This window comes from Triturus cristatus, chromosome 5_2, assembly GCF_964204655.1.
Source record: "Triturus cristatus chromosome 5_2, aTriCri1.1, whole genome shotgun sequence".
In the NCBI taxonomy this organism is placed as follows: domain Eukaryota; kingdom Metazoa; phylum Chordata; class Amphibia; order Caudata; family Salamandridae; genus Triturus; species Triturus cristatus.
Window position 1 is genome coordinate 744,267,736 of NC_140588.1, and position 23,443 is coordinate 744,291,178.

At 46.0% G+C, this 23,443-nt stretch overlaps 2 pseudogenes; one reads left to right on the plus strand and one right to left on the minus strand.

Moving 5' to 3' along the window:
- The window catches only part of LOC146829212 (growth hormone secretagogue receptor type 1 pseudogene), a 240,156-nt pseudogene that overhangs the window by 188,649 nt on the left and 28,064 nt on the right, over positions 1–23,443 (minus strand).
- Positions 19,641–20,674, plus strand: LOC146829213 (28S ribosomal RNA; annotated as a pseudogene).

The following is a 23,443-nucleotide window of genomic DNA, read 5'->3' on the forward strand; positions in this document are numbered from 1 at the left end:
AAACAGCGCTAAGGCCGGCGGAGCGGGGGACTTACCACAGCCATAACGCCGCCACCGCCAGGAGTCAAACGAAGCAGCAGGCAGCGCCGCCACCGCCAGGAGTCATTGGCAGCCACTTGCAGCGTCGCCGCAACAACGGGACTACAATTCCCGGCAGCACCAGCGGCGGCGCGCTATTCACGCACGAACAGCGCCAGGAGGCGCATTTAAACAGCGCTAAGGCCCGCTACGCGGGACGCGTGCGGGCGTGCGCCGGGCTAAGCCCGGGCAAAGGGCGGGCCGTCTGTGGCCGTCCGGGGCAGGACGTGGCTGGGCCATTGACTTTGTCGTTTGCAGCAAGGACTACATGAGCCCCTGTTACATACTTAATGTTAGATTTTGCGTTTGGGACATTACTTTAGATTTTATGTCAACAGATTGTATATATTATCTGTGATTTGGTGTTATTCATGATAGTATAGGTGCTTTTATTTCAAGATTTGTGCAGTAGGTTGTTAAACTAATCGTAAGCATGTCCAAACTTAAATCCACTGGGCCAGCAACGTTAGATAATTACTTAGTGAAGGTAGTTAATAAAATCAATTATGAACGTTGACTTTCCCTTAGTCAGCGAAGCCCCTCTGCATCCCTGTTTACCCTGTCTACTTCCCCAGATGTATTAGTGCTAGATGTTAGCCCAGTCCGTGACCCACAGCAGATTATTGGTGATGAGTCAGTGCCAATGATCTTTAATGGTTCGGTGGTAAATGACTTGTCTGATATTCCCGGAGACTCTCCCCCGGTGCCTAGAGCAGTAAGGGCGTGTCGGAAAGCACCAGTTAAGCGAGGGGGTAACAAAAAAGTCAAGAAAACCCAACTACCTCCTAAAAGTATAATGGGGGGGGAAAGAAACCCAAGAATTAGTGGGCCACGCTCAGTTGAATCTAGAACAATTTAATTTGTTGGCCAGTCTTATTGATGCCAAACTGGATATGATCATCTCACCGTTGGTGGCCAAATTAGATCAAATTTCGGCGGAAGTCACTAGATTGGCCCAGCTTTTGGATACTAATACTGTTTGTACGGGAATTCCAATGACTACTGATTTAAGCCTCAATAAGAGGAAAGAGGTTGTAACTTCACCCGTGCAGGGGACTAAGGCTAACCAATTAGCTGTACAATCTGCTGAGGGGATTAGAGGTAACCAACCGGTTGTTCCTGTTCAACAGTATCCAGTGAGCCAGCAGTGTCAAATTAACCCCGTAGCTGATAGCAATGAGGGTTGGACTGAGGTAAAAAGAAAGGATTCTGTTAACCTCCCACCAGATTGTGCCCCTTATGTGGTGGTTTTAACAAATGTCCCACGGATTGATTCTATGCCCCAGTTCCAGTATGAATCTCATGATTCATTGAAAAACAAAACTGTTGCCTGGTTGCATAAACATTGTGGATTTTCCACGGCCCTCTCTAACAATATACTAACTACAAGAAGGGTCAATTGGGTGGGCAACTCTAGAAAGACCTGTAATGGCGACTGTGTTATTGTTAATTTTAAACACCCCCAACACGTCGCCACAGTCTTACTTAGATTAGCCTCCCTACCACTTACGGATTCTGGTGTTTGGGCGCGCCCGCTAGGTTTTTTCTATAGCCATCTTATTAATATTCCTTCTAATGACCATGACTCTTCCTGGTTACCCCCGTCGATCCAACTGCGGGGTTTAACCATCCCCCTGCATAATCGTTTTGCTGTTTTTAACACTTTGGACTCTAATGACTGACATAACCCGGAGAATTTGACCCCCCTGGTTGAGTATATGTATAATCCAAGTCCCGACTGTATTAATGGTAATTTAGATACGGTGTCTACCAAGGTGGAGTTAAACCATGATAATGATGGTAGCGGGTCAGTTAATGAAAACCAAGCTGTTTTTATTACATCAGCTAGGACTAATGTTGGGGGTAATGGAATTGTTATAGCCAGTTGGAATGTTGCAGGGTTAAAATCAAAAGGGATTGTTCTGGGCTGGCAGAATTTTATTAATTCCTTTGATATTATATGGCTCCAGGAGACTTGGTGTAGGGAAGAAATTAACTATGAGGGGTTTGTTTCATACAATCTGGTGGCCAAGGGTACTGGGCCAGGTAGAGCAAAAGGGGGCCTATTGATTCTTGTGTCAATTCACCGTCCAATAACAGTAAAAAGATATATAACAGTCGGTGAATATGCCCAGATTCTTTGGTTGTTAGAGGAACATGACCATAACATTCTATTGATAAACTATTATAATAACATTTTTGATAGTTCCAGGGATGTAGTCGTCCGTGATCTGGCAAGTGCCATCGATAATCTGAACCCAGATGCTAATATTTCTTTTGATTTTATCTGGCTTGGCGACTTTAACATCCCCTTATGCAAACTGTCAATTGAAAATGTTTGTGGACTCACTAATGATGAGGGGGTGGAGCTCCTTCATTTTTGCCATAATAACTATGGGGATCTCTTGAATTATTGTTTGGGCATTTATGATTTAGAAATTTTAGGTCTCCCTAGGGACCAATCAGGTCAAATTATCCCCACCTTTAAGGGCCATCACTCTTGTTCAGTTATTGACCATGTGATTGTTTCCTCTAATATCGCATCTTGTTGTGCTCCACCTAGGATTGAAGTAACTACCCTAAGTGACCATAACTGTATTATTTTGGAAACAACCTTTAGGGGCTGATAGCAGTGTCAAAACGGGCGCCACTGTCTCTAATATAGAGCCTTACAGATCAAATGGTGTTCGATTAAGATGGGACGGGGATAAAGCTAGTGATTTACTTGGCATTATTGTGAGGGACTGTCTACCTAGTATTAGTATAATTCTTACAATTCCTACTGATGAACCACAGGTTTTAAATGCTTTTATGGTTATTGATTCAACAATCGAGGCCAGGTTTACTAAAACTAAGGGGGGCCTGCGTAGCAATGCCCCGAGGTGGTTTGACCACGAGTGTACTCGATTATTGACTGAACTAAAAATTGGGCTTGCTAAAAAACCCAGGGATACCGAGTCTGTCGTGAAATTAAGGTTTGCTTATAAACTTGCTTTAAGGCGAAGGAAGGGTGAGTTACAGCAGTTGGCATGGGATTCGCTTAACCAAGCAGCTGAACTTTCCAATAGCACCCTATTTTGGGCCACTGTTAATTCCCCCTTTATTAAGGATGAGAATACCCCAATGTTGTCCTCCAATGTTTCTAGTGATGACTGGGTTACCCATTTCTCTAATATCTTTGATTCTAACAGTTGTATCGGCATTAATCGTAATAGATGGCCCATTTTTCCGTTAAATATTACTGTTAGTGAGGTTGAATCTGCCATCCATGCTAGTAAAGGGGGCAAAGCCCAGGGCCCAGACGGGGTGCCTATTGATGTGTATAAAGGGGCCCCTGATATGTGGAGCCCTTTGTTGGCCACTGTTTTTAACGCTGCCATATGTACTGAGCCCCCCGAAACTTGGGGGGAATCTATTATCATTCCAATACATAAAAAAGGTAGTAGGTCCGACGTTAAAAACTATCGGCCAATTTCTCTTCTAGACTCGTCGGTCAAGATCATGAGCAGAATCTTGCTCGTGAGGTTGGAGGAATGGGCAGAACAAGAGGGAATCCTTGCTGATAGCCAGTATGGATTTAGAAAAGGGAGAGGCACACTTGATCAGTGCCTAAATCTTGATCTACTGATCGGGAAATACACTGAGGCTAAGTTAGGTTCACTCTACCTTTGTTTTGCGGACCTTAGTAGCGCATTCGATTTGGTTGACCACTCGATCCTTTGGCCAACCTTATTGCAGTTAGGTGCACCAGAAGGTATAATTTATTTTCTGGCCAGACTGTATGAGAATTTAAAAACTTGTGTACGCTTTGGGTCCAAAGGTGAATGCACCACCAAATTTAGTGTGAAAAGAGGCATCAGACAGGGCTGCGTATTGGCCCCCCTTCTTTTTATCTTATTTATTAACAGAGTCGACGCCATTTTAAAAACAATGCAAGCAGACGCCCCACAGATTAAAGGATCTCCTGTGCCAGTGTTGTTATACGCTGATGACGCTGTCCTACTATCAAGAACCCCATTAGGATTGCAGCGTCTGATTGATAGATTCACTTCTTTTATTAAGGATAGGAGGCTGACTATCAATAAAAAGAATACGTATATCATGATTTGTGGGGCCAACAGTAAAATAAAAAGTAAATCTGCCAAATTTTCCTTTTTTATTGATAAGCAGAAGGTGCTTCAGGTTGATACCTTTTGCTACCTTGGTATTACCTTTTCCAACGACAGAAAATGGCTTCATGAATTGAAAAAAATCCGTATTAAAATGCCCAAAAATGCCTACGGCATTTTTAGATTTTCAGCAAAGATCGGGGATCGACGCACCAGGGATATGCTTAAGATCTACCAAGCGAGGTGTGTTAGTATCGCCCTGTATGGGGCTGGTGTTTGGGGTTATTTTCCTGTTCATTATTTGCAGTTAGAGGAAAATGCCTTTTTAAAAAAACTTTTGTTACTACCGCCCTCTGCCTGTACCGATCTCATCCACCGAGAGCTTGATATTAATTTTCTTACCGACCAACTATCCTTGAGGCCACTTATGATCTGGCGTTCTATTTGGCTCCAAGAGGAAAAATCGTTTAATAGATCGGTTATTGAGGATTGTCTCACCCTGGATAAGTTTCTGAATATACCCTGGTTAAAATATGTGGTCAGTTGTTTCTCCGAAATCTTTAATGTAAATATTTTGGTGGATCCTAATGCAGCATCTTTTATAACAAAACAAGAGTTAAAAATACATTTTTTGGCATTTGCTGCTAGGAAACGGGCCATTGCTAACGGTTCTCAGTCTACTGTTATGTTTTATAACAAGAATAACCTTGTTGAGGGTCTACCTAGCTATTTAGTATGGGTAACGAGGTCATCCCATAAGTTTGTGCTGACTAGATTAAGGCTTGGTATCGTCCATCATTTAGTGGCACTGCCAACATTAAAGAAATATCCGCAGGGGCCTTGTATGTGTGATGGCGTCTCCAAACAGAGCACTGTGTACTTTCTCCTCATTTGTAAATTGTACATGAATTTTCGTATTGCCTATTTAAAACCTATGTTTCATAAATATGGCACATGTACTGTTAATCATGCTATGAGTTTAGTGTTTAACCTACAACACGTCGATATCTGTTATTTTACTGCTATGTTTTTAACCCAATCTATCAAGGCCAGGAAAAGTATGTGTTTTTAAATTCATTGTATTTGTTTTGTGTAGATTGTGGTTCACAATTTGTTTTACTTGTAATATTGAAGTGCATTGGTATTTTTATTTACGTTGTACTTTTATGGTCATTTTTATATGCACCGAATAAAGCTTCATGAATTGAATTGAATTGACTAAATAACCTAATGATCCAGCGACAGGTAATATGAGAAACGCTCAACAATTTAAATGAAAGTAAATTAAACAGTTTAGCTGGGCCCAGGCATTGAGATACCTCTTGAGGAGGGCCCACCTCATACTCACTGGCTGAGGCAGCACAGCAAGCGCGCTGGCTTCTCAGTTTATATAAACCCACGACCCGCCAGTTCTTTGTCGCACATAGAGGAGCTATAATATATAGTGATGTGGACACCAGCCCTAAAATGTGTTACACTACCCCTGCACTACCCCCTGACATGTGGTATTTAGTAGGAATATTTCTCAAGATCAGTAGGCAGTGGATCATATTACAGCCACCAGATCTTAAACAAAGAGGGAACATATGAGGGCAGACTACATGAGGCGTGAAACAACCCCTCAAAGATCCTACTTCTACCCTGGTCTATTCAAAACCACCCTCAAACACCACAAAGCACTGAGTCTTGATGTACAACAATTCTTACTCAACTAACGTCACAGACTAGGAGCCATTAAAAGTGACCTACTCTTTATTGTTACTTATAGCATACTTTGCTAGATTGCTAGATTTTTTCTTAGTCCTAAAGAACACCAAAATACATTATGGGAAAAATTGCACTGTACCAGGTTACTATAACCAGACATGTGTGCTACACATCACAATGTATAAAACTAGAAAGGCAATCAGCCAGTCATCAGATATTAACCTCTAAATATTCACAACAATGTTTTTTACACTGAAAGCCCTAAAATCATCTACGATTGGTAAGAACACTGATACCATGCCTACTGTGAGGAATCCAGTTTTAAGGTCCTAGGGAAATCAGGAGTTACTGGGCCCTAATTGTGTGAATTGGAAATTACAGTTCTGGTGTCACAGGGATTCAGTACTGCATACCCTCAAACTGGGGAACCCTTTTAGCACATGATTCTCATGGTAGCAAGGCAGAGCAGTCAAATACTGTCCCAGGGAGCTGCTGTTTTATAGAAACTCAAAGTTCACCAAAATACATCAATGACTCTCAATAAATCAATGTCCAGTAGCACCTTTACTTTAAAAAGAAACATTATTTAACGTACAAATATCTAATTAAGGCACACATAGTACAAATATATACAAGATGTATGTGAGATTAACAAATCAGACCTCCTCCTAAAGAACAACCTTAAAGAATAACCACACTGCAAACAACCTGCCTAAATGATTTATCAGAGAGGCCCTCTAAACAGGCTTAGTTGGGTGGTCTCAATGTAAAAGAATGCCCTACAACCTTCCATAGTGCCTTTCATATTAACATAAGGCTCTAGAGAGCTGAAGCAGTAAGTTTCAAGTTTCAAAAGACCTTTATTCGAATTTGTTAAAATTCATAAAAGTACCGACACATCAAAAAACATATACATACACATAATACAAAACAGTTAAATAATTTACATTTCATAGTAACAAAGCAATTCGTACAGAAGATAGACAGTAAGTTCCATTAACTTATAAGGTTTTAGCAGTAGTATTTTTTGACTGAATCTGATTACAAGGACTTTCCATAGTCTTACGTGCACGTATGGCTAGTCTTAGAAAAGTGCTAGTGCGAAATGTCAATTCATCATTGTCCAGGGTGAGCAACAGCATATAGGATTCCTGAAGTGTAAGAGGTCTGAGCTTTCTAAAATATGGGGATAAAAGCCATTTGGTATATCTCACATAATATTTACAGAAAAACAAAAAGTGCAAATCATCTTGAGTGCTTGTACCGTCACAGGGGCAGGGGGTAAGGGCAGTATGATGTTGATACCCCAAAGGAAAAGAAAGCAAAAATTTAACAGTTCCTGCCCTTAGACGAAACAGTAGAGATCGTTCCCAATTTGACATAGGCAGTGATAGATAGGGTGGCATGATTTGCATACAGAGACCATTACCAATGTATTTTTTGACCCCTGATTTCTGTAGTTCAATTCCAAGCCGTTCATTACGATAAAGTGCATAGAGTGCCTTTTGAACCTCATGTTTGTCCTTTGGTTCAATAGCTGTTGGCTCAGTAAACAAGATACCTCTTCCGATTTCATTAAATATTTTAAAAACTTCTTTAAACCAGGGGATCTGTATGCCATTATCACTATTGAGGCAGTCCCTAATGATGTTTTGCGTAAGGGCAGCAGCCTCATTCCTCCAGATTCTGATCCAGAAGAGTGCTGGTCTTGCTTTAATAAAGTCGTTTATGAATGGGAGGTTAAGTTCGTTATGACAGATGAAATTGGAAGAGGAAATTGGTGCTCCCAGCAGTTTCCTGCAAAAACGGTTTTCCTCTCTTTGAATACCAATGCTGCTGGCCGATCCCCAAACTTCGGCTCCATACGTAGCAACAGGGGAACACTGTAATTTAAAAATTTGAACAATAGCTTTAGTGGCGCCAATTTTCTTAGGGCGTGGGAGACTCAGGACGGAGTTGTTGGCTTTCGAGAACTTGCTCGTGGCGTGGGCCACATGCCCACTCCAGGAGCCGTTCGCAGCGAAAACCAACCCCAGATAAGGGAACTTATGGACAGATTCGAGTTTATCTGTTCTAATTTGAATAGTGCCGAGTTTCCTTTTGCCCGGCCCACAAGGCATAATAAAAGACTTTTTAAAATTAACTTTTAGATCCAGTCCCTCCATAAAATTTACAAAACTATGTACAAGCAGACGTAAGGCATTTGGTGTACGTGCCAAAAGGACAGCGTCGTCTGCATATAAAAGTACGGGCAAGGGATTTCCTAAAATGATTGGGACATCGGGGGTAGCTTTCTTTAAACAGTTGGACAGGCCATTAATATAAATGATAAACAACAGGGGTGCTAAAACGCACCCCTGTCTCACCCCCCTCCCTATCTTAATGGCTCCCGATACCTCTCCGCCCATACCAATGCGTACCCGAGCTTTCAAGTCAGTATGGAGATAGGCTAAGAATCTAACAAGAGTGGCATCGAGACCATTTGACAGGAGAGTTAACCATAGCTTGGATCTATTCACGAGATCGAATGCGGATGAAAGATCCATAAAAGCCAGGTAAACGGGGGATGAGCGAGCAATGCAGTATTTATCTATTATCAATTTTAAATTTAGGCATTGCTCGACTGTTCCTACCCCACTCCTAAACCCCATCTGGCAGGGGTCTAAAAAGTCAGAATCAGACGCCCATACCAGTACCCTGTTATAAATTATTCGTCCTAGTATTTTTAAAGTATTGTCCAGGAGGGAGATGGGACGGTAGTTTACTGGGTCAGATCTGTCTCCCTTTTTGTAAATGGGGACAATAATACTAGTAGCCCAGGTGGCAGGCATGGCTACATGTGGAAGACTATTAAAAATATTTAAAAGTATTGGAGTCCAAAGATCAACGTTAAATTTAAGGATATCTATAGGAAGGCCGTCTGGCCCGGGCGCCTTGTTGCCTAGGCTCTCTTTGATAGCTTTCCTGACTTCTGAGTCCGAAATCTCTAAGCCTGCTGTTTGGTACGAGTTAGGGAGGGGTTGCTCATCAGAGGGGGCAGCATAAATATTAGAAAAATGAGTCTCCCAAGCTGTACTGGTTATGTTGCAACTAATTTTAGTAAGCTCTTTGCCCATTTCCCTCGTTCTCCTAACTGCCGTCCAAAATGGGCCGCTGCCACCCAGATTGGCGCTGATAACCAGCTTATCCCAGTGATCGGAGAGCAAATTTGCCTTCCTTTTCGATGTTTTATCTTTATAGTTTTTCCTGGCGGCTCGAACAGCGTCCTTACACCTGGGATTGGCAGAGAGGGCCTTTCTTAACTCTCTATTGGCCACGGAGCAAGATGTATCAAACCACCGTGGCTCTTTATGGTCAGTAGAGAGTGGGACTGACAGGAGAGTTTTTATATTGGTGCATAAAGCTTCAAAATCAGTAATCAGTTTTTCATTATTTGTACTGGGGGAGGAGAGACATTTCAATAGATCCGGATATGCCTCCTGAATCGTATCTATAATGGCCCCACAATCAATTCCTCTCCATTTAAGGCGAAGGCCATCAATTGAGGGTGTGATATCCCTAGCTCCATTTAAATTCATAAAAATCGGACTGGGTGCGAGGTTAAAAATAGCAAACAAAGGATTATGATCGCTGAAGGACGTTTGCACCACAGAAGATTTGATTAAACAGTCCGTTAACACAGGTGATGTAAAAATGTAATCGATAATTGAACCGTTATCCCTGCCCTTAAACGTAGGGGCATAGGGAAAATTCATATCATACCCTACGCTCATTACATCAACAAGATTAAAATCAGAGAGTATACTAATCAGTTCCAAACCCCTGCGGTCATTACAGTGATCAAAGTTAGTGGATCCATAGTTATCTATAAGTTTCACATTAAAATCTCCCCCGATCAGAATACTCGTCTTAATATCTACTGACATGGAACAATCAATTATATTTAAAACCTTAGATAAGGCAACAAAATTTTTGTTCGGTACACCATTAAAATCATTATTGTAAAAATTGATTAAATAAATTGTGGTCTTTGATTTCAATTTATATTCCAGGATTTGAATGTTGGAATTAGCTAGGTTATCTGACTCCAAAACATTAATTGTACCGCCTGCCAAAATTCTAATCCCCGTAAAGAGTCCACCCACCGCTCGGCCAAAGCTGGGTTTTAGAGATGTCAGGCTGAAACAATTGTAGCCTTCGATATACAGGTTATCAACAGCCCAAGTCTCTTGGAACATGAGTATGTCTATGTCCTTAATTAGTTCTGTCCAGGCAGGGTCAGAGAGCTTGGATTCTAAACCTGCGACATTCCAACTTAGGATTGATAGGCCGTGTTTGAACCCCTGGTTAATAAATGTGCACCTAGTATTCCCATTATCATAGATAGTTGATTCGTTTGAAATGGCCGGAGTGATATCAGACAATATGATTTCTGGAACTACTGTTTTAGCATGGAGTGATGCAAGTGAATTTGTAATTGTGGCATCCTCTTGGTTACAGGCTTTTGCATTCTTGAAGCAGTATTCAGATAGACTCACAGCATACACATTTTCATATAGTATTACTCTGGAGAAATAACTTGTTGTGTTAGCCAGGACTAAAATAAAAGAGTATCAAAGTGGACCACATTCTAGCCAATTCAATTATCATTTACTGGCTCTCTGCCTCCATCCTTTCACATCAATATTTGCAAATCCTAGGTTGTCTAGAAACTAGGATGCTCCACCTACAATATGATATATATTTTCTATTTTTTATCTTTACACCACTTCAAGTTACAATGTGCTTTATTCTTATGGTGAGTGCTTTAATTTTTATGTACCCATCTAACTGTCCCTACCGTGAATTAACAGGAGACAACATGGCAAGCTTATTTGAGCCACGGAGTACTCCTGGCCTCTTCGACTACCCGCCTCACTCCAGTGTACCCTGGTAGAAGTACTGTCTTAAATGAGGCTGCACACAGGTAGAGAACACGATGTGAGGCAGCATCCCAACAATGAACTACAATTTCTCTGCATACTATGAAGTCTCACATAGTCTAAAGAGATGACAGCCATCTTGGATATCTTGGTATAATTAGGGCTGCGAGAATTTATAATTAGGGGTCATTTACCATGCCTACCTGGGTAGTGCAAATTGTGTCATGCCAACGTCACTAGTGATGTTTTCTACTGTGACTAAGTGTTCAGAATTCCAACAGGCCTGACAATCCCAATGAGAGTTCTTTTGAAGCTTAAGGCCCATTCAGGACTTCAAGAGGCTGTATGCATTCTCTTGAATGTCTCCCTCTGTCAATTGGTGTGCACAAATCGCAAGAATGGGTAGGGCTCTGTTTGACCAAGGGCGAGGACCCAGAGACCTGGGGTCTGTGCACCAACCTGCTGCGTTGCAAAGAGAATGGGATTGTGTCCTGCATGCCCGGGGAGGGATCCCCTGCTTGGCTGGATGAAGAAGCCCTGACCAGATCCCTGGTCAGAGCTCCAGCTGACCTGACATCCTTAGTCCTTGGGCTCCCTTACCTGGCCATCCATGTCACAAAGTGCCCAGGATGAGGTCGTGCAGGCCTGGAAATGCTGCACCTGCCTGCCCAGGTTAGGGAGCTCTGACTGGGCGACAGTTCAGGCTACTATGTTGCTAATTGCCTGGGACAAGTCACGCAAGCCCCAGTAGGGCTCCCTTGATTGGCCTGGAGAAGAAGCTTTGATGAGGCCCCAGGTCAGAGCTCTGACTGGCTTCGGAGGGGAATCCCCTGCCAGGTGCTCCATTCTCTAGACCGCCGTGAGACCCGGGGTAGGATCTCATAGGCCCAGAAATGTCTACCCTACTTGTCCAGGTTAAGAAGCTCTGACTGGCCCCTGAGTCATAGCTCCAGCTGGCTGGTGGTGGAAGCCCACAGCCCTGGGTTCTATTCCCTGGCCCACCATGCCACTTAGAGCCCCGGATAGGGTGCGACAGGCCCAAGCAGGGGTTTACTTTTTGGCCGGGTAAAAAAATTCTGTCCAGGCCCCTAGTCTGAGCTTTGGTGGACCTTGGGGTGGAAGACCTCCCACTGGACTCCCTTCGCTAGCTCAATGTGTCGCAGAGTGCTTGGAATGGTGTCCCACATGCCCTGCTTGCTTGGTTTAGGAAGTTCTGACAGGGCCCTGTTGGACTTGGCACCTTTTGGAAAGGGTCATCCATCAACTATTTGCCTTCCTCCTAGCATTTTTTCTGACATGATGTTGGTGGTTCTAGGACTCTGGGCCCTTTAGCACTGCTGTTCAGTGTAAAGTATTTGTGCTCTGTGGTAAACATGGTAAGATTGGTCTACACCGGTTTGACTTTTTTTAATTTACCTGTCAGTCCGTTGTAAAGTGGTATCTCATATACCCGGGGCTGGTAAATTAAATGCTACTGGTGGGTGTGCAGCGCAGATTGCGCCATCCACCAAAGTAGCCTTTCAAACCTGTCTCAGGACTCTGCCATTGCACAGCCTTTGCGCGCAGTGTTACTGCTGCTGTGACATGGCATCTAAAGTGTGTGCCATGTCTGTGACCCCCCTTTTACTGCATGTCAGTCACCCCTAAGGTAGGCCCTAGCTAGCCCTATGGGCAGGGTGTATTGTAGGTAAAAGGTAGGACATGTACCTTAAGTGTGTGACTTGTCCTGATAGTGACAAAGCACCATTTTGGTTTCTCACTGCTGTGAGGCTGCCCTCTCATAGGAATGCATTGGGGATTCCCTGATAAGTGTTTCAGTGGTAATTCCTGATATGAGAAGAGCAGCGTGGTCAAGTTTAGTATGGTTGGAATAGTAATAATAAATGCTACACAATGGTGTGCACAGATTTATTATCACTATTTTAGAAATGCACCTTTTAGAAGTTGGCATTTCTGTGTGCTATGTGTCTGCCTGCCTGATGTGGATTGCATGTCCAGCTTTGGAGTGACAGGGGCAGGTGAGGTGTGTGTGTGGCTCCAGGGAGGGCAGGGTTAGTCAGCGCTATGCTGAATAGGGGATATGCATTTGGAGTAGTGGGAGAAGTAGTCCCCTGACCCTGAATAGGTCTGTGCCTGCCTGGGTGAATGCTGGCTCCGCCCCGAGCCCCCACCTGACAAAGGGGAAGAGGAGCCTTGTCAACAAAGTGCTCCAAAATCCCCCTGAACCAGTTCAGGCCGGTTCCCCCAAGCCCTGTGCCAGGGCAAACAAAGCAAATGGTGTATAAATATTGGGGCTGTGACCCCAAGAAAGGTGTGCTTTCCTTGTGCTTGGGGCCTGCTGCTCCTGGGCCCCAGGACGAACCGCCACAAGGGACTGCCTACCTGCTGGAGGGCCCTGTGTGCTGGCCTTTTTTGGGCCCAGCTTTGCCCCTCTGAAGTTCCAGGACTCTAGCGCCTCGTGAGCACTATACTTTTATAGTTGGTGACCCAGAAAAGGTGACTCCGGCCTTTCCCGGACAGGAGGAGGGCATTTGCCCGAAGAAAAGGAGCGCAAGGGCTCTGCAGCGCTGGGCTGCTATGGATACGCCGAGGAAATCCCGGCGTGGGGATTCTCCTACATTTATGCTACTGGAGGCGGGAGCCTACTCCGCAATGCCGCTGTTTTTGAGCTCTGACTGGCGGGTGCCCACCCCGCATTGGCGTTTGCTTTACAGCGGGAGCCCACCCCGCACTTCGCCACCGAGAAAGGCATGGCCCCGAAGTCAGGGAGAGGTTGCCTGGTCTGGGGCTCTGCTCTTCTTGAAGGAAGGCGGGAGCCTACCCTGCCTCCAGGACCGCAACAGGAGAAGAGTAGCAGCCCGACGGCAGGAAGTCAGGCAGAGTCGAAAGCCTGACCGGGGGCGTGGCCGTGAGTGAAAGGCCACGTTGAAGAGGAAGCCAGGCTGAGGTGCAGCCTGGTTGTGGGCGGGGCTCTGTGTTCATGAGGAGCCCCGCGTACTGCCTAAGTCGCCGGAGAGAAAGGACCGGTCCGCCTGCCTTCTGGCAGCAACGGAGACCCACGTTGCTGCAAGTGCAGGGTGAGCACTTTTCCTTCTTTTTTGTTATCGGCCGAAGAGACAGGCCTGCCCCTGTTCCCCCAGTGAGGAGGCTGAGAACAGCTCCAGAGAGCCCCAGTGAGTGGGGGCTGACCCGAGAGCATTGTTTTGTGCTCCAGAGGACCCGAGAGCATTGTTTTGTGCTCCCGAGGAACTTTTAGTGCCAGTGCCTTAATTGTTCATCACAGCTGCACCGCAGTTGCGGGCAGCTGCAATGTTTGGGGCAAGATCATTCCAGGAGTCCCAGAGTGGGGCTCCAGAGGCACCATAGGCACCATAGGTGCCAGTGCTCATTTTGTTTGCCACAGCTGCACCGCGAGAGAGAGCGGGCTGCTGCAACACTGGGCCTTGTTTCCTTCCCTACTCGAGATGAAGGAGTGAGATACAATCCTCTGCCCCAGCGCATTGCGCACTTTTGCTTTAGCTGCATTGGCAGCCATAGGGCTACTTGAAAGGCCCACAGTTTTTGCCCTGGCCTGGCAGTTCGGGCTGGAATGTTCCCATTGGGCACAGGGTCAAGATTGATTTGCATATGGCTGGGTCCAAACTGGAATGGCATGGTGAGCAAATCAAAAAAACGATGGATTTAGGCCCAGATCTCTGTACTGGGGTGAATGTATGACATTGTTCTGCATTCTGTCCCTCAATAGTTCTTTTTGCATTTGTCACCCCGAGTGGGACGGGCATGCTCAGACGTGAGTCCCGTGCTCTCCATGCCACTGGAATCAAGCTATCCTGACTGAAGAGGGGTGAAACCCCGAAACTGGTCCTAGGATGCTTGTTTCCAGTCCAGGGAGGACCTGGCCTGGCAGTTCGGGCTGGACTGTTCCCATTGGGCACAGAGTCAAGACTGATATGCATATGGCTCGCTCCAAACTGGAATGGCATGGTGAGCAAAAAAATGATGGATTTAGGCCCAGTTCTCTGTACTGGGGTGAGTGTATGACAAGTTTCTGCATTCTGTCCATCAATAGTTCTTTTTGCATGTGTCACCCCGAGTGGGACGGGTATGCTCAGACGTGAGTCCCGTTCTCTCCATGCCACTGAAATCAAGCTATCCTGGCTGAAGAGGGGTGAAACCCCGAAACCGGTCCTAGGATGCTTGTTTCCAGTCCAGGGAGGAGCTGGCCTGGCAGTTCGGGCTGGACTGTTCCCATTGGGCACAGGGTCAAGACTGATTTGCATGTGGCTGGGTCCAAACTGGAATGGCATGGTGAGCAAACAAACGATGGATTTAGGCCCAGATCTCTGTACTGGGGTGAATGTATGACATTGTTCTGCATTCTGTCCATCAATAGTTCTTTTGCATTTGTCACCCCGATTGGGACGGGTATGCTCAGACGTGAGTCCCGTGCTCTCCATGCCACTGGAATCAAGCTATCCTGGCTGAAGAGGGGTGAAATCCCGAAACCGGTCCAAGGATGCTTGTTTCCAGTCCAGGGAGGACCTGGCCTGGCAGTTCCATCTGGACTGTTCCCATTGGGCACAGGGTCAAGACTGATTTGCATATGGCTGGGTCCATACTGGAATGGCATGGTGAGCAAAAAAACGATGGATTTAGGCCCAGATCTCTGTACTGGGGTGAATGTATGACATTGTTCTGCATTCTGTCCATCAATAGTTCTTTTTGCATTTGTCACCCCGAGTGGGACGGGTATGCTCAGACGTGAGTCCCGTGCTCTCCATGCCACTGGAATCAAGCTATCCTGGCTGAAGAGGGGTGAAACCCCGAAACCGGTCCTAAGATGCTTGTTTCCAGTCCAGGGAGGACCTGGCCTGGCAGTTCGGGCTGGACTGATCCCATTGGGCACAGGGTCAAGACTGATTTGCATATGGCTGGCTCCAAACTGGAATGGCATGGTGAGCAAAAAAACGATGGATTTAGGCCCAGTTCTCTGTACTGGGGTGAGTGTATGACAAGTTTCTGCATTCTGTCCATCAATAGTTCTTTTTGCATTTGTCACCCCGAGTGGGACGGGTATGCTCAGACGTGAGTCCCGTTCTCTCCATGCCACTGGAATCAAGCTATCCTGGCTGAAGAGGGGTGAAATCCCGAAACCGGTCCAAGGATGCTTGTTTCCAGTCCAGGGAGGACCTGGCCTGGCAGTTCGGGCTGGACTGTTCCCATTGGGCACAGGGTCAAGACTGATTTGCATATGGCTGGGTCCATACTGGAATGGCATGGTGAGCAAAAAAACGATGGATTTAGGCCCAGATCTCTGTACTGGGGTGAATATATGACATTGTTCTGCATTCTGTCCATCAATAGTTCTTTTTGCATTTGTCACCCCGAGTGGGACGGGTATGCTCAGACGTGAGTCCCGTGCTCTCCATGCCACTGGAATCAAGCTATCCTGGCTGAAGAGGGGTGAAACCCCGAAACCGGTCCTAAGATGCTTGTTTCCAGTCCAGGGAGGACCTGGCCTGGCAGTTCGGGCTGGACTGATCCCATTGGGCACAGGGTCAAGACTGATTTGCATATGGCTGGGTCCAAACTGGAATGGCATGGTGAGCAAAAAAACGATGGATTTAGGCCCAGATCTCTGTACTGGGGTGAATGTATGACATTGTTCTGCATTCTGTCCATCAATAGTTCTTTTTGCATTTGTCACCCCGATTGGGACGGGTATGCTCAGATGTGAGTCCCGTGCTCTCCAGGCCACTGGAATCAAGCTATCCTGGCTGAAGAGGGGTGAAACCCCGAAACCGGTCCAAGGATGCTTGTTTCCAGTCCAGGGAGGACCTGGCCTGGCAGTTCGGGCTGGACTGTTCCCATTGGGCACAGGGTCAAGACTGATTTGCATATGGCTGGGTCCAAACTGGAATGGCATGGTGAGCAAAAAAACGATGGATCGAGGGCAAGATCTCTGTACTGGGGTGAATGTATGACATTGTTCTGCATTCTGTCCATCAATAGTTCTTTTTGCATTTGTCACCCCGAGTGGGACGGGTATGCTCAGACTTGAGTCCTGTGCTCTCCATGCCACTGGAATCAAGCTATCCTGGCTGAAGAGGGGTGAAACCCCGAAACCCGTCCTAGGATGCTTATTTCCAGTCCAGGGAGGACCTGGCCTGGCAGTTCGGGCTGGACTGTTCCCATTGGGCACAGGGTCAAGACTGATTTGCATATGGCTGGGTCCAAACTGGAATGGCATGGTGAGCAAAAAAACGATGGATTTAGGCCCAGTTCTCTGTACTGGGGTGAGTGTATGACATGGTTCTGCATTCTGTCCATCAATAGTTCTTTTTGCATTTGTCACCCCGAGTGGGACAGATATGCTCAGACGTGAGTCCCGTTCTCTCTATGCCACTGGAATCAAGCTATCCTGGCTGAAGAGGGGTGAAACCCCGAAACCGGTCCTAGGATGCTTGTTTCCAGTCCAGGGAGGACCTGGCCTGGCAGTTCGGGCTGGACTGGTCCCATTGGGCACAGGGTCAAGACTGATTTGCATATGGCTGGGTCCAAACTGGAATGGCATGGTGAGCAAAAAAACGATGGATTTAGGCCCAGATCTCTGTACTGGGGTGAATGTATGACATTGTTCTGCATTCTGTCCATCAATAGTTCTTTTTGCATTTGTCACCTCGAGTGGGACGGGTATGCTCAGACGTGAGTCCTGTGCTCTCCATGCCACTGGAATCAAGCTATCCTGGCTGAAGAGGGGTGCAACCCCGAAACCGGTCCTAGGATGCTTGTTTCCAGTCCAGGGAGGACCTGGCCTGGCAGTTCGGGCTGGACTGTTCCCATTGGGAACAGGGTCAAGACTGATTTGCATATGGCTGGGTCCAAACTGGAATGGCATGATGAGCCAAAAAACGATGGATTTAGGCCCAGATCACTGTACTGGGGTGAATGTATGACATTGTTCTGCATTCTGTGCATCAATAGTTATTTTTGCATTTCACTGTTTTTGCCCTGGCATTCTGGACAGAGGGCATCTTGATCCCCCGTGAAAGACCAGTTGGCCTGGGGTCATTTTGGAAGGTGATGTATGCACCTAGGGAGTGTCACTAAGGTGCCCTCCTGATTGGGTTTTATTGCATAATCTGTTTATGCTTGTGATGCCCATTGCGTAATGTGTTTATGCTTAGGAGGTTTACGCACCATGTGTTTCATGCCTAGTTATGATGCAGACATAAAGTGTTTATGTTGCCCATGCTAATGCTGAGTACAGTATTCTGCCAGTAGTTACTGGTTGTGTTTTACATTTACTACTTGTGCTTGTGATGATTCTGACAGTGGCCTAATTGGCCCTAACACATGTATATATTCCCTGTAAATATTGCCTAGACCCTGAGGGGGCATCCCTGCTTGGCCATGTGAAGATGTTCTGATCAACCTTGGGTCATAGCTCTAGCTGGCCCAAGGCTGGAAGCCTTCACCACCGGCCTCCATACCCTGGCTAGTTGTGTGGCAAAGTGTCCGAGGTTCAAGGTCCCTCAGGCCCAGGAAGGCCTTTCCTGTCTGCTGGGGATAACATACTCTGACAGGGGCCCAAATCAAAGCTGTAGCAGGCCCGGGGGTAGAAGCTGCAGGCTCTGGGCTATGTTCTCTGGATCCTCACATCAAAAAGTGTCTAGGGAAAGGTCCCACAGGCCCGGGAAGGCCTCTCCTGTCTGCCCAGATTAAGAAGATAGGGCTGAGCCCCAGGCCAGAGCTCTGGTAGGCCCTGTGGTGGAGGACACTGGCCATGGACTCCCTTACCCTGGGCTCTTTTCCAGGACCCTTGGCTACCTTCCAGGACCCTTGGCTCCCTTCCAGGACCCTTGGCTCCCTTCCAGGACCCTTGTGCTCCCTTTCCCATTATCCCCAGGTGTCACTTGGAGCCTGGGACATGCACCCGCATGCCCATGAAGGCCTCTGCTACCTGCCCAGGTGCAGAAGTTCTGACCGGGCCCTAGTCAAAGCTCTAGTAGGCCTGGGAGTACAAGCCCCAGGCTCCAGTCTCTAGACGGATGTGTCCCAAAGTGTTTTGGGCGGGGTCCTGTAAGCCTGGGAAGCTTCCCTTACTTGTTTGAGTTAAGAAATTCTTATTAGGTCAGAGCTTCAGCAGGCGAAGGGGGGAAACCCGCAGCCTGGGCTACATTCCCTGGCTCGCTGTGTCACTTAAAGCCCAGGGAGGGGTCCTGCAAGCACATACAATATTACAAAGACATTATTGAAAAGTAAAACAAGAAAAACCCCGAAATTTGTCCCTGTTGACCAAATCACAGGAGAATAGGACTATGAACATAGAATGTAAACACGTTGACTGGGCTAAAAAAGTAGAAGTTGAAAGAATATAGATGAATATATCACTCACAAGTCTTCGTAAATCAATGGACTGAACTGAGACAAGAAAGATACACTTGGACATTGAAAACAAGACTATCTAATTGGACAAAATGTTTGAAGTTTGTTCTTGCTTATTTTTTTAGAGTTCTACCCTTTTTTGTCATATGTATTTGTTCTGTACTAGGGGTCTGTTGGCAATGGGATCCCAGGTCTGTGAGCACCATTTTCTAGATAATCTTGGGACTACCGACTGGTGCAGTAGATTGCAGCCATCTCTGCTATTTTTCTTTGGGCTTGATTTAACACTGATGGGCAGCAATACTAACTCAGAATAAGCCACTGAATGCTGGTGCAAGTATAGCCAAATGCCTTGTTATCAAATAAGTGACGCACATGAATGAGATTTCCAATGTCTGTACCTACTATCTAGCAAGCCCACAGGCAAGCAAATGAGCAGACCCAGTGGGGAATGAAGTCAGTGCTGTGTTTCACTCTAGTCTGGTACTGTGAAGTGACATGAGGTCTAGGATAAGTGAGAGGCTCTCAGACCACCAGTGAAATACCCCTACTCTTATTACGTTTTCACTTATCTGGTGAGGATGGGGGCCGAGTCCCATGGGTGACTCGCTTCTGGCCCCAAGTGCCTGATAGCCACCAGGCGCAACATGCTCTGGGGACAGATGCAGGTGGGGAGTTTGACAGGGGTGGTACACCTGTCAGATGATAATAGAAGTGTCCTAAGGCGAGCTCAGGGAGGACGGAAGTCTCCTGCACAGCAGAAGTGCAAAGGCTTGTGTGATCTCGATTTTCAGTGTGAATATGGACTTGGAAACTGGTCCCCCAGGATCTTTCTGACTTTTTGAGTTTCAAGCAGGACGTATCATAAAAGTTACCTCAGGGATAACTGTATTGTGGTGGACAAGCGTTCATATTGCTGTTGCTTTTTGATCCATTGATGTTAGCACTTCCTATCATTGAGAAGCAAATTTTACCAAGCATTGGATTGTTCACCTACTAATAGGGAAGGTGGGCTGGGTTTAGACTTTCATGAGACAAGTTAGTTGTACCCTACTGATTATGTGTTGTTGCATTAGTAATCCTGCTCAATACGAGAGGAAGCTCCGGTTAAGAAATTTCGTGTATGTGCTTGACTGAGGAGCCAAAGGGGCGAAGCTACCATCTGTGGGATTATGACCGAACACTTCTAAGCCAGAATCCCTCCAAAACTGTCACAATACTGCAGTGCCATGGAGCCTCAGGTGGCCTGAGATAGCTGGCCTCTGGGCTCGTGTTTAGAGTCGCTCACCAGAGTGCGGATGGAAGGGGGCTTTCTCCATTGCCCCCATCGCCATTAAGTCACTGTATGTTTGTGGGGCACCTGGCACTAAATCATTCTTAGAACACCTGATTCTGGCTCAGGGTTTTATAAGTCGCAAAGCAGCAACCTTGTTACGATCTATTGAAATTCACCCTCTAAGCCAAGCTTTTGCTTCAATCTGTTAGGCTGAATAGTTGAGGAAACCTGACTTCCCAGGCAAGCCCAATGTGAGAGAGGGTTTGGCTGGGGACTTGACCCTCCTTGTCACCCAGGCCTAGGCACGAGGAAGGTGGAAGAAACTAACCCAGGTCTCCCTTCGGCAGCTGGACATGGTGGCTGCAGATTTACTGACGACTCTCTTGTCCCTCTGGGGAGTGGAGTGGAGACAGGACCATCGTGAAAACCCAGCCAACTGGCACATCCCAGGGCAGGGGAGTGTCAGGTGGGGAAGGGCTCCTGCAGCGTCATCAGTTCCAGTAATCACCCATGAAAGGAAATCAAAGCCATGGCTTTCGCCTGGGTGGCCCCGTCCTCGAACTGTGCGGGTTCACCTTCCCTACACAGGGCAGGGTGGCAACTGAAAGAGAAGGAGCCTGGGTCATGTGTGGTCTGAACAGCTTGTGTAATCACCTGTGAAAGTCAGGCAAAGCCATGGCTTTCACTTGGGCGACCCTGTCCCCGCAGGCCAGGGCGCCAAGCACCGGACAGGGCCACCAATCCTAACTGAGACAGGGTGGCATTGGACCGAGGAGGATTCCGAGAGCCCCGCTCCCCCCAGGCCTTGATCAGCTCCTGCAATCCCAATGAGAGGCAGGCGAAGTCATGACATTTGTCTGGGAGGCCTCAGTCGCACAGGCCAGTGGTGTCAGCCAGAAGGTAAAACCTCAAAGTCTGACCGGAGCAGGGTGGCATCCCACCAGCAAGGGTTTGTCAGGTTTCAAGATGTTCACCAATTTGCTTGTTGGCTTTGTGTTGGTAAATACACCACCAGTGATGTTTCATTCTCAAGGCAGATCTAGCCATTGAAAAAATATGGGTGTACCAACTCAGTGAACCATGTCCCTAGCCAAGCAGGCCTAATTCGAATTTTGTCCAGGCCCAGGTATAACGTCTATTGTGGCCTTTGATAGGCAATCAGGAAAACATGTTGCTAAACTGAGGACATTGCTAAATGGATCTCGGATATCCTTTTCAAGACCAATGTGTTTTCTTATGGATTTGTGTTGAAGGACACTGGAGCTAAAGAGAAGTATTCAGAAAGTTGTGTTGATGTTTTTTAACATTTATATGAACTCGACAAAGACTGGGGTTTGTTACATTTATTAAGTATTATCCTGTGATGGAACAGGATGAAGTTTAAGCAGGACTGTATTGCTCATGCTTTATATGAATCCCAAAGTATTAGGTAATAGAATTCTGGTTTGTACATACAAATTGCTTAGTCTAGGGAACAGCACACTTTTATCATTGTTCGTTATCTTGCAGTTCTACTAGAGCAAAGTAGAAAATATAACTCATCTTCTACAAAGGGTGCATAGCGATGAAGCTTTAGATAGGTATTCAAGTCATAGGGAGAAATGTTAGTGAAGATCTATTTGACGTAGTCAATTTTTGTATGTTTAGTTTTAAGACATTACAGGTTCCACATCAAAGGACTGATAATTGGGTATGGAAAGATATTGCAAAGGTACACCCATTCACTCTTGCACTAAAGCATAGACACTTCTACGCCAACTTACTTAAGAAATTCCTTTGCCTTGAGATATCCACTACATTCTACAGGCATCATTGATTAACAGAAGTGACAAGTCAGAGGGCTGGAGTTCAGCGTCTCTATTTTCTCTTTTATCCCATTCCAATTTCCCTGTTTCAACCGCTGTGGTTCATTTGTGGAGGTAGTGAGAGATAAAAGAGTGCTTCATTGCTACTGGATTTGAGCATAACATTATTGATTCTTGACAGCAACCTATTTAATTCACATTTAGGAAAAAGTAAAGTAAGTATTTAGAAATCTCGGGTAAATATCTGGCATCGTTGGCTACTATAAAGTGGGGTATTCTGGAAATTAACTTGTGTGCAGACAAAAATGTTCTGCTGATAGTTGCATGCACACAATTATTGTATTGTTTTGTGCTTGCCAATACTTGCTAACACTTTAACAATTTTCCCATACAGCATCACAAACATGCTGCCGGAGACTACTACAACTGAGGCAGCACGCATGTTCAGGAGCCTTTGAATATGTTTTTCTGTGACATGTGTAAGGCCTGTGTGGTGCTCTGTTGAAGGGATGCGTATCCAGATGTGGTTTACAATCAGAATGGCTTGGGCCCATAGAGTGGCCGTCCTCACTCAGAAAACACAGAGTGCAGTTGTACTCAACTGGGATTTTCTTTCGTGTTCTGGGGCCACGATGAGAACTCAAGCTTGTCCATGAAAACCACTGCCAGGAAATGCATTTATTTCCACAAAGTTTATCACAGTGGCACTGGCAGAAATGTAGCTTTCAATAGTGGAGCAATTGCAAATGGGGCCCCTGAACCCAAATTGTGGGTGCGTTTTACTATCCATCCGCTGAACATGGGGGCTGATTGCACGGGGCCATGCCACCCTTGCTAGGCCATGGCAGACTGATGTATTCCAAAAGGACTTGGGATGGTCCAAAAGGGTGTGAACGCTAGGCAAAGTTTGAGCTAACTAGTTTCGTGATCAGCAAAGACTATCAGAAGTTTGCTGTTGAGTGTCCAGTGCCAGGTTGTATAACGTCTGATCTGAGGCAAACTGAAGGACATTGTAGGGAGGTTAGTCTAATCTCTGAACATGAAATCCCTCTATGTTGAGTTATTCCTAAATAGAAGTGGAAAGGCATGTGACAGGTCTGTCCTACATTTTTCATTTTAAAAATACAAATTAGCCAAATCTGTCCTGAAATATTTTGC